Source organism: Lissotriton vulgaris, chromosome 1_1, assembly GCF_964263255.1.
Source record: "Lissotriton vulgaris chromosome 1_1, aLisVul1.2, whole genome shotgun sequence".
In the NCBI taxonomy this organism is placed as follows: domain Eukaryota; kingdom Metazoa; phylum Chordata; class Amphibia; order Caudata; family Salamandridae; genus Lissotriton; species Lissotriton vulgaris.
In genome coordinates this window covers 990,005,973-990,017,354 of record NC_141685.1, presented here as the reverse complement: position 1 = coordinate 990,017,354, position 11,382 = coordinate 990,005,973, and the positions used below count along the sequence as shown (strand labels likewise).

At 44.3% G+C, this 11,382-nt stretch overlaps 1 protein-coding gene across 1 annotated transcript in view; it reads left to right on the top strand.

The window, feature by feature from the left end:
* Window positions 1–5,902: 5,902 nt before the first annotated feature.
* Window positions 5,903–11,382, top strand: part of LOC147748362 (volume-regulated anion channel subunit LRRC8C-like) — a 181,860-nt gene continuing 176,380 nt past the window's right edge. The window contains exon 1 of the mRNA XM_086927916.1: window positions 5,903–5,997. The gene's annotated coding sequence lies outside the window, so the exon portion shown is untranslated. The remainder of the gene's footprint in view (window positions 5,998–11,382) is intronic.

Here is an 11,382-nt window from a genome sequence, read left to right as displayed (position 1 = left end):
AAAATTTTACAAAAAAAAAAAACAGTTAAAAAAGAGACATAATTAAAAATGAAATTGAAATTGGGAACACAGACAATATAAAGAAGGAACACATCATACACAAACATTCATCATAAACACTTCCTAATACTAAAAAGGAGGTACAAAATAAGGGTTGATATTCCGCAACAGTCAGAATAGTCCTTGACATAAAGTCAGTTCTGGTACCCTATCCCTTTGGTTTTGGGTCCCTCTCTCTTTTATTAGAGATCCTGCATACACATACTCAGTTCTCCCTACAGCGCTTGCGCGATAAATGGACTGGAGACAGGGGACGAGACTGGACCGATAAAGAATGGACAAGGGTGCTGGCTGGAGCGTTGAATGTCCCGCGCAACTCTCGCTTCAAAATTATCCAATACTACATTATACACTGAGCGTATTTATCCCCGGACAAAATAAACCGCTACTTTGTCCTTGCAACAACAGCATGCCCCAGGTGTGGGTTGGTGGATGCAGACTTTTTACATATGCTCTGGTCATGTCCACTGTTTCAAGACTACTGGACAGCAGTATCGACCTCTCTGGCGGCGGCCACGGAGGGAAGCTTGCCACATACATGGGAGGCCTGCTTGTTGGGCATGTTTAAGCAGATGAAACAGACGTTCAGGCCAGATTCTGGGACCTGGGTTTAATAACAGCAAAGAGGCTTATTACCAAGCGCTGGAAGAATGGTGAACCTCCCCGGGCCATGCACTGGCGCACTCATTCGATAATTGGTCACAGGCAGAAAGCGTGGCTCTACGTAGGGAGGAGACTGCGGGGCTCCGCAAGTATCCAATTTCTCACGCCTGGGATGACACCCTGGCTGCCTTTCACCAGGTGTGCTTACAAGGAGGGATCACGTAGAAGTTCCTCCCTCTGATCATCGCCTGCCCCCCCTCCCCAATCAACCTGTCTGCTCCTCTTGCACGCCCCTGGGACCTTTTCTGAAGACTCCCCCCCCACCGACGCTGCCGCAGCCGCGGTGCACTGGATGACATCCACTGCAGACGCGACGACAAGCACACTCACCCCTGCCCGTATTCCTGTGAAACTGTTTTAATAAAAGACCCTTAACTCTTTATTTTTTCGGACTTTTCCCTTTGGGTTAGTTTTCAGTCCCTGTTTCCATAAGTTCTTATTTGTTGTTTATAGTTATGAGCAAAAGGTATTGGGTATAGATAATTTGCAGATCATCTCTCTTGAGCTATGGTTGGTGACTGTAAGATGACATTGAGTGCACAGGTGTAGACATCCCACTGGGACGAGCGCGACCCTCACGGGTACAGCATAAGAGACACACCCTGAGAATGAGGGACGATGACACTTGCTGAGTATGTTCTTCCACGCGGAAATACTCCAACCGTCCGGCTCCCTCTCGCTATAACGCCCCTTCTAACAGGGATGCTAACTGTAGCCCGGGACGCACCGCACCTGTCCCTCTAGAGGCACTCCCGTCAGTCTCCTGACACGCCCAATTCCTCATTTACTTGTCACATTATTACCATAGGTACCTTACCATACAGGTTTGGTTTTGCAAGACAAGACTGAGTGAAGTTGTAATCCTAGCAAACTGTTGTCGTAAAGAGATGTTTTTGTACAGCTGTATTTAACATCCTTGTCATGCTATGCTTTAATCTGTCTTATTTTCTTCATTTGTATGAACATGTACAGACAACGGATGTGAAATGTTATATTTTATCAGTGCTACTGCTAAACTGTAATACTTCCCTGTATTCTCATGAAAGAAATGCAATAAAATATATTCAAGCAAAAAAAAACAGAGGCCCAAAGAGGAGTGAATTTTCTGCAAGTGGCTTTTTATCAGCCACACTGAACAGTGATCCGGATGAAGACAAAACGCTGGCTTCCTCTAAAAGATCTCTTGCAACCTGAACACCTAAAATGAGAGTCCCACCCAAAACACCTACCAAATGACAGTAATACATGAAAACTAATCAGTAGCTCCACTCAACAAGTGTGAATTTTACAGGAGCCTTGTCGCCTCCCTCCATTTTCAGGAATGACAGCAAGACTCTAGAGCCAAATTCAAAAACTGAGATATAAGTGAGTCGCAGTCAATCACTCAGAACATGACAACATGACTGCATACCCTACAGGGACCATTCTCAGTTCATCAGGCAATATTAAGTTTGTCCGAAATGAACATGGCTTATCTTAGGGTCTTTTCACTACATTTATGTTTACTTCACTCACATAAAATATGCTATTTTGTGGATACCTAAAAAGTACATATTGTTGTCTCAAATAATCATAGATGTTATTGCTGATCATTGTCCATCTTTAAACCGTGCACATATACAGGAAATATTCACTCCTCACGCTCTAAATGGTGAGTAGCTTGGATGTTTTCTTTTCTTCACAAAACGTTGAGTTGGTAGCAAAGACAGCTGACTTGAACCAGTAAAGTTGTCATTCCTTCTGAACTGGTGGCTGCCTTCCTAAAGGGAGACTTGCCCTATGTCCTGGAGATCTTACCTACATACAGCCTGCAGACTGGGAGTAGCTATGAGTCCTTAACATGGGGCAGAAGATTTTAATAGAGAGAGTTGTTGAGGGGGCTTCAAACCTAATGAGGGGCCTCAAGGTCACAAACAAAAGCTTTGCTAGAAGATTTCAGATGAAAAGGGGTTCACCTGCCATAATACCTGAACTGGGAGTACCTTAGAACATCCAGATTCCTGGGCAGTACAGCTGAAGTCCTTCTCACCACAGCCCCTTGCTATTGGGAGGATAAACCTGCATTACGTCTCACCCACCAATTTTACTCTCTCACTTCCCTTACCCCGCTGATCCACAATTCCAGAATCTCAATACAGTTTACCAGATAACAAACAGAAAAACATCTACAGTTAATTGCCTTTAATCTCATCAAGGCTTCATCAATGTTGCAAATGCCTGTGGGCCAGCAGAATTGCCTTCAGAACCATGCAGTAGCGGTCGGCAGTAGGTGTTTCTATAGGGCGGTGACGTGGGCAGGAGGAGGGGCAGGGTGGGGGGAAATAATGTATGGATTACGGAGTTTTACAGGTAAGTAAACATTTAAATACATAAAACGAATTTCGTTGCGCGCACTGCATCACATTTGGTGATGCAGTGTGCGCAACGAAATTCGTTTTATGTATTTAAATGTTTACTTACCTGTAAAACTCCGTAATCCATACATTATTTCCCCCCACCCTGCCCCTCCTCCTGCCCACGTCACCGCCCTATAGAAACACCTACTGCCGACCGCTACTGGAACCATGTCATGACGAGCTCTGCAGCCAACACAGTCAGAACAGTGAACTCATTGAATATAGGTATTTTCCCAAAGGAACACTAAATACCTTACGTAAAATAGCCTTTGAGCCAAGAGAACCTTCTAAACACTGGCCAATAACAGACTGTTTCAATTCAAAAAGATAGAACGATTGGAAAATCTGCCTCAAAACATATACATTCAATTCAATTCCTTAATTTGGATAAAAAAAAATATATCCATTCAAAGAAAATAATCAGCGTTCATATTTCCAAAACAGATTCTATTATGGCTGAGGACAGAAGCAGTGGAGAAGTGTGGCTCAATGGTTAGAGCGGAAGACCCTGATGCAGAGGTCTGGCCCAGGACAAGGGTTTAATTCCAGCCTTGGCGGGTCTTGGGCTCAATTTCCTCGGACCTTATAATTCTCGCCTCGGTGCCTATTTTAATCATGGGTCCCACTCTGCAACTGTTAGCAATAGCTTGCTTAATCTCCACAACGGCCCCACCAGCGCTGGGATGCCTGACTTCACCTTGGGGGTGCCCAGGAGTGGACATTTCACAGGGAAAAGCCAGGAAGGGTTCCACAGCGGTATGCGTTACAGCACCAGGACACCCCAGTTGGGGTATTAGTGTGCTTTACAAGTACAAATTACATTACATTACATTTCCACATGGGATGATTTTAAAGCAACGGCATATTAAAACAAGAGTACCACTACTGCTAGCACTTGAATTCCCCGTTGTCTTTGATACTGTTAACCATCTCAAACTTTTACAGAGATTTGACAACATGAGAGTGCAGGGCGCATAACTGAATCATATGGCATATTTTCTATCAGACAGAGTATCATCTCACTGCTCCCTTCATGTCTGCTCCATTAATTTACAACTAATGTACCAAACATCTTTACCCCCACTTCAACATTTACCTTAGCTCTCTATTGCACCCAATCTGCTCCTTCAATTTCAAGTGTTACAGTTAAACAGATAATAAATCATGGTTATGTATGAAAACTCATCTAACTTTGACTCATACTCAATCGGACAAATTTTAAAGTCAAATAATGGATCATATCATACTACAGCAAAATAAACACGTCACAAATTGAAATATCCATATGCAGTAAATGGATCAAACTCCGCCCATCATCTATATGGCCTCAGCAAGTAGGCTTGCCACCAAACCACTGAGCATAAGTAAGGAGGAATCTAGGAATAAATCCGGATTCCAGTCTGTCACTTATAATCGGAATGTGTTTGTCCAATAGTTTAAATTACTGTTTGGCACTTCTTTTCCTCATATTGACAATAAAGATACTCTGGACTACACTGCTTAAAATGCTTGTCCCAGCCCACTAAATGGAGAGATAGACCAGCCTCCATTCCCCCCCCCCCCCCGCCCCCCAACCACTGTCGGGTCTAGTTGCGCCCCTGCTTTTATCTAACTTACATGAATCTTCCTGCCCAGCAGTGAAACCCACAAAAGACAAATCCTAGCTTATTATTCACGATCTGGTTCATCTGACGAGACGACTTGGTTTGAATATGACAGAGATAGGAATCACGAGCACAATCCCAAAATCGTTGAGCGAATTATTCAAGTGGTGCGTTTTTGAGGCGACACGCAGGGTTACATGTTTAGCACTAACCAATGGGTGCGCTTGTACTCTGAACCAATCAGAGCTTGCACTGTCTGGGGCATATAAGTAAGGTAAATCAAATGCACGTGGCACACCGCGTGCACTTATCTGCACAGGCCTAATCTACCACTCGAGCCTGAGTAGAACCTGGACCGGGAGGAGAATCTTGGAAGGCGGAAACAAATGCTCGCGCCTTCGAAGGAAGGGGAAGCGAGCTGAACGAACGAGCGCGTATTCTGCAGCAGGGAGCCAATACCGCCCTGAGGCGCGGCACCGCGCTCGTTTGAGGAGGCGACGACCGATAAACCCCACTGAGAGACACTTTTCAGACCTGCCATTTAATGCACCTCAATTGTGACTCTTGCGCTATCTCCGAATCCAGCATTGCCCTCCCGGATTGCCCCCCCTTAGTCGAATCCACGTGCAGTAAATTTTAGTTAAATTAAGGTTCGTGATTCGTTACGTTACACAGTTGATATGGGACGGAAATGTTTTTTTGTTTAATTTACTGTTTTATTGGCATAAGGACGGAGGAACTAACTGCCAAAAAAGTGAGAGGCTTCCCGTATGACACAAGACTGTAAATGCCATGTTTTGAAAAGATCCAAATGTAATATTTTAAGACATTAGCCACCAACTCTCATTTCCAAGCTGAGTGTGTGGTACATCACTGTGGCTCGATGGTAAAGACGAATTGCAATCGGTCACTTTAGAACTGTGCTGCTGTTTAATATAATCGTCATATTTAAAGATTTCAAGCACTATGAAATTGGGCGATACTAACACGATATATACAACACTTAGGAGCGATATGAATGGCTAGATAATGGTCAAGTGACGCTTCATTTTTGTTTTGCATTTATTAAAAAAGCAAGTTCTTGCTTCGACATGCTAAAACATTCATCTGGTTATAAAAGTTTATTTGGCTCCCCTTTTTTCCCAAAAGTTATGAATCTCTTATTTTTCTCCCTAACAGTGTTCTCAGTGGGAGATGGAGACTGTCATACGTAGGAGTCTATTAATTCTCCAAAGAAGGTGAAGTCAGACGTTTAAGAGAGTGATCCCATTAAGGTAACTGGAGAATCGACATTTTTGGTAGATAATATTGGTTTGAAGCTAGGGCGATACTCCTGACATGTCTGGAGTATAAGTGATATAGTATGCAAGGGTATAAACTGCATGGAAAAGGCATAAGCTATAGTAATTGAAGGTGGTGCGTAAATTATCATTCGAAATTGTATAATTATAACTTTACCATATTTAATTTTTGAGGATTTCAGTTTGAGTTTGTATAGAAAGAATACATAAGGTATTTCTAACTATAAATTAACCTTAACCTTTGTTTTTTTCATTGTATGGTAAAAAAAACTTTTGTCAAATTTTCTTTTGTATTGTACGATTTGTCAATAAGGCTTGCAATACATTCATAACATGAGGACCATCTTTATCATTTGCATAGCTATCTTTGGAAACAGTTTTCAATACAGTGCAGGTGGTATCTTTGTCTTTTCCCCACACGTTTGTCGTAACAAGTTTGTCTCCCTCCCTCCTTAATCGAAACCCAAAAGTAAACTTATATAAATAACTAAGGTGAAACTGAGTACTCAGATGAGAGGCTCGTCTATAATAGAGTCTACAGACTTAGGTCAGCAGATGACATGAATCTCTGGTTTACTGTGTCTCCGTGACTTATGCGGAAATCCTATGAGGAGGCGTTCAGATTTGGAAGAGGTGTAATGCTCACATTCGTGAAGTACAAGTTAAAACTAAGTGGGTGCCATTCAAGAGGTAAGTTATTAAGGAACCCCACGTGTATTCAACATTTTAAAAATCATCTCTGAAGATGTCACTTAACCGTTCCATCGTTAGTGCTTGCCAGAGACGGGCATGCCATTGGGTCAGGGTTGGGGCTTCGGGTTTTTTCCACGCGGTTGCTACTGCTTTCTTTGCAGCTCCTAGACATACCAAAGGATACTTTTGTCTGCGTTTGTTTGGTATTTTAGTGATTCAGATCTTAGCCACAGTAATGCTAAAGTCGGAGTGTCTGGTATTGGATACCCCAAAATTTATTTGATCCGTGCCAAAATGTCGGACTATAAGGATGAATCGTCGGACAGTTCCACCAGATGGGGTGAATATCACAAAGGAGGCCGCATCCCCTCCAGCACCTGTCAGACATGCTCAGGAAGCATTTCTTCAATTTTGTCAGGTAGAAATATCAATGATCTAGGATTTTGCAATGTGCTTCTCGGAGGCCTAAGGAACGGTTATGCTTGTCGATGTCCCTCCACAGCGCATGCCACTCCTGAGATTTCGTGACCCAGGGTGTGTTCTCAAAAAGCAGTGTGGCAAGGGGGCTGTAAGTGTGTTGAGTGGAGGAGAAGATTGTTTAAAAAGGCTATAATACCCTTAGTACCCTTGTTCCTTTCACAAAGTTCTTCAGTGGTGTGAGCTCCCTTGTGGCTGCCACCCGCGTATCTTGCTGTAATGCCCAATGGTGTAATTGTCGATAGCGATATTGCTCTTCCTCCGTAAGATTAAAATCCCTCTAGCAATGCTCAAAGGTAAGTATGTCTGTGTTGTGAGAGAGGTGTGATAGTGTTAGGCGCTCCCTCTCTCCTTGCGTCAAATTCTCTTGGGCGTGCGGATGTGGGGAATACCGGGTTATAATGAATCTGGGTAAAAGGGGAGGGAAACGTCGTCCAAGCAGTCTTCCTGAGGACCTCGTCCCATATTATTTGTGTAGTCCCTGTAGGGGTCCTAAGATATGCATTGGAGGGGCAATCTTTTTTCGGTTTCCACAATAAGCCCCAAATTACCCTTCCTGCATTTGCCTTGTCGACGTGGAGCCAGTGCTTGTCTGATTCCCTCTGGGACCATTCAACGATGACTCTGAGTTGAGCGGCTTTATGATAAAGATTAAGGTCTGGGAACCCTAACCCTCACTCTGCTCTGGGCCTTTCAAGTAATCTAAAGGGGAGGCGGCGCCTTTTGTTTTTCCACATAAATGTGTTAAGCGTTGTTTTGAGTGCCCTTTGGTAGTCGGTCTCTAGCTCTTTGGGCAGGCTCTGAAACAGGTGGAGGAATCTGAGCTGTAACACCATCTTAATTGCGTGGATCCTCCCAAGCCATGACAGATACATTGGAGTCCAGCTCTTTAAGTCTGCTCTCAGATTATGTAGGAGCGGTGGATAGTTAGCCTGGAACAGCTGTGAGATCTTGGGAGTTAGTTTGATACCTAGATAGGTGAGGTTTTTCTTCGCCCATTGAAAGGGTGTTGTTGAGGGTAGGGCCTCCATTACTCTGTCTGGTAGGGTTAAATTAGGTAGAAACGATTTTGCCAGATTTATATGGAAGCCTGCCACCTCTTCGAATGATCGAAGTTTGTGTTGTAGGGCATCCAGTGAGTTTTGTGGATCTGTCAGGGGGAACAGGATATTGTCTGTGAATAGAGAGATCGTGTGCTCCTCTGTCCCAAAAATAATCCCTTTGATTAGATGGTTGGCTCAAACCATTGCTGCGAGGGGTTTGATGCTTAGGACAAAGAGGAAAGGCGAGAGCGGGCAGCCCTGTGTGGTACCTCTTTCCAATCGAAAGGGCTTCACGCTCACTCCGTTTATCAAAATCCTGGAACTAAGCATGGTGTAATTCGCCCTATCATGGTGATAAATGTCTCACTGAAGCCAAAGCGCCGTAGTGTAGCCAAGAGAAATGCCCAGTCCACGCGATCAAATGCTTTCTCTGCATCTAAACCTAGTAGGACCGCTAAGATATCTTTTTTTCTTGCTTTCTCTATTAGGTGGATGACTCTTCTGACATTATCATGGGTTTGTCTCCGTTTAATAAATCCTGATTGCTCTCGGTGAATTAGTTCGAGCATCAGATCTCCTATTCGGTAAGCTAGAATTTTTTAATAGTGCTTTGCATCTAGATTTGGAAGCGCTATAGGGTGATTGGCACTGCATAGTGTCGGGTCTTTCCCTGCTTTTGGGATAACTGTGATTATGGCTTCGCTTATAGATGCCGTTACTCCTCCTAATTCGGCTATGTGATTAAAAAGGAAAGTTAAGTGTGCAACCAGCTCTGCTCTGAATGTTTTGTAAAAGCGCGCCATCAGCCCAGGGGATTTAAAAAGCTTCAGGGCAGTTATAGCAAGCTGTACCCCTCCTCATTAATGGAGTCTGCTCATTGCGCAGCAGTGCATTCGGGAAGAACCATCGCGAGTATTTAGGAACGGGGTACCTCCACCCAAGATAGACCAGTACTGGTGCATGGTCTGAAATGATTATTGGGCGAATCTCAACCATACACACCTCCCCCATCAGAGTACGGCTCAGGAACACATAATCTAATCTCGAGTAGGAACGGTGTATTTTCGAAAAGAAGGGGTAGTCTCTATCTGTTGGATGAGTCTCTCTCCATGCATCAACTAGGCCCAAATCCTGTATTTCCTGTTTTACCGCGTTTGAAACACAGCCCACGTGAGACCTGTGTGGATGTATGCTATCTGTGCTCAAATGCCGAGTGAGGTTGAAGTCACCCATGAAAAGGATCTCACCCTCTGTGAAGTTTTCCAGTGTTTTAGATGTTTTGGGGAGAATAGCTGTCTGATTTGTATTTGAGGCATAAATCGCCACTATAGTGCACAATTTCCCTCGCATGATACCATTTTCCATGATCACCCTCCCTTCTTTATCCGTTATAAAGCCCTCGGGTTAGAATTTTAATGCAGCATGGAACAACAGCGCTACCTCATTATGTTTGGGGTGAGTGGACAATTTCTATATTAAGGGGAAACGTTTATGCTTAAGCCTGTGCTTATGGCGCTTGGCTGGGGCATTACGCCCTCTGACATTCCATGTTAAGGCTGTGACCAGCATCCCTATTGACGTATTATGCCCCCCCAGAGTGAACTCACTTGATATCCGAACAATGTACTTCTCCCAAACCACCACACCTCTCTCCTTCGCTCCTCCCTCCTACATCTCCTCAACAACATATTTTCTGGAGGTACTCTGTATGACTCTCCATGTCCTTTGTTCGATGAGTATCTAGAAAGAAAAAGAAAAAAAACCACACCTAAACCTTTTGGGACAACTGGTCCCAACGATGATCTTATATAGTTCTTTGCTAGGACCCTTTAGGGCGAGTCAGTCCCTCGTCGCTGTCTTGGCTAAGGTATTGTTGTGAATGCGAAGTGTAGATTTTATGTTTGCTCATGCTCGCTGCCAAAGGTTTCCTTCCTACTGGCCAATTTCAACGTGACTGCGGCATATGAGTTTTCACCTATGCGGTTACTGCACATTCTTTTTGTCTGGGATTGCTTTGGCTTTGTGGATGTTCATCTAGTCCTTTTCGATTCACTCACATGCTTTTCAGTTTTCAGGGCCCAGTAAAGGGAGATGTATTAGTCGAAATTTTGGTGTTTCCTTTGCTGTCTCGGAGGGCGCTGGGAGAGCCGCGAGGCGCCCCCTCTGCCCCGATCTCACTCTTGTCATTTCAGGGCTGTTGGTTGACCTGTCCTCTACTGATCTTACAAGGCCGGGAATTGTCACGGCTTCCTCTACCTCTGTGAGGTGATGTACTCTATTATGGTATTCAATGCTTACCCAAAGGGGTATCTCCAACGATATCGAAACTGTTGGCCGCTTGCCAGTGTTGCTGGTGCAATGTCTTTGGGTAGAGTGCATGTGTATCCTTGAAAAACGACCTTGTTGATTTTTCTTGCTTCTAGAAGAATTGCCCTTTTACTTTGAAAGAGTGGAGCTTGGCTAATATGTCATGTGGCCTTTAGTTTTCACCTGCTGGGGGTTCCCCCACTATGTGTACTCGATCAATTTTGCTGTTGCCTGCATTGGGCCCCAGTGTTTCATCAAAGAGTCCTACAATGAAGACCTCCAGGTCCGGGCCTTCCACGTTTTCCTCCAGGTTCTGGACACAAATATTTTCCCTCAGAGATCTGTTTTCCATGTCTGCGTTCTTGAGCATGACTGTCCGGAATAGCGTCTGGAAGGCTTCTGTTGTGGCCTGCAGCTGCTCGGTGCGTTCTTCGAGTTCCGTCATTTTTGTCTCTAAGACTATCACTCTGCTCCCCACCAAATCTATGTCTTGTCACAAAACTACAATTTTTTTAGTTGAGGTCAACTTTAAGGGTTTCCAGAGTCATGGACATGTCCATTTTGAGTTCTTTCTTAAATTCACGTAGTGAGGTTAAGAGATCCTCCTTTGTGAGGGCCACTGCGTCTTCTCCTTTTGCTGTCTGGCGGCTGCTCCCCACATCTGTAGCGCCAAAGTAGTTAGAGACTCTGTTTTGCTTTTGTTTCTTTGGTGGCATATGGAAGTCCTCTGCCCCAGCCACCATTAGCAAAAAGGAGGGATCCCGGAAGAAGTGACCTGTGCAGCCTTTCGTAGTTAAAGGGAGCTGCTCTCCAATTGTGGTATATTGAGATGCCCTGG